Source organism: Acanthisitta chloris, unplaced genomic scaffold (genome assembly GCF_000695815.1).
Source record: "Acanthisitta chloris isolate BGI_N310 unplaced genomic scaffold, ASM69581v1 scaffold9414, whole genome shotgun sequence".
NCBI classification, from domain to species: Eukaryota; Metazoa; Chordata; class Aves; order Passeriformes; family Acanthisittidae; genus Acanthisitta; species Acanthisitta chloris.
The window spans coordinates 159,324-159,644 of NW_008668736.1; positions in this window are offsets into that span (position 1 = coordinate 159,324).

Genomic DNA, 321 nt, shown 5'->3' on the forward strand with positions numbered 1-321 from the left:
AAGGATTTCTCTTTGCAGGCCTATAGATAACATTCACAATACATTTAGAAATAACATGTAACAAAAGAAACGGGTTGGTAAAGTGTGATTTAAAAGTGGGAAGATTGTAGATGCATACTAAGAGAGATACAAGTACAGTTCATGCACTGACAGCTTTGGTTGATTTCTAGAGTAAAGTAAGTAAAAGGTTTTCTCTTTTTGCAACTTTCAGAGGCATCTCTATTAAAAGCCCTCCTAAATATTTTTTAAACAATAAAAAGAATGTTAGTGCTGTCTGATATTAGCACTACATGGGGGAAGGTACAATCTATTCTCTAGTAA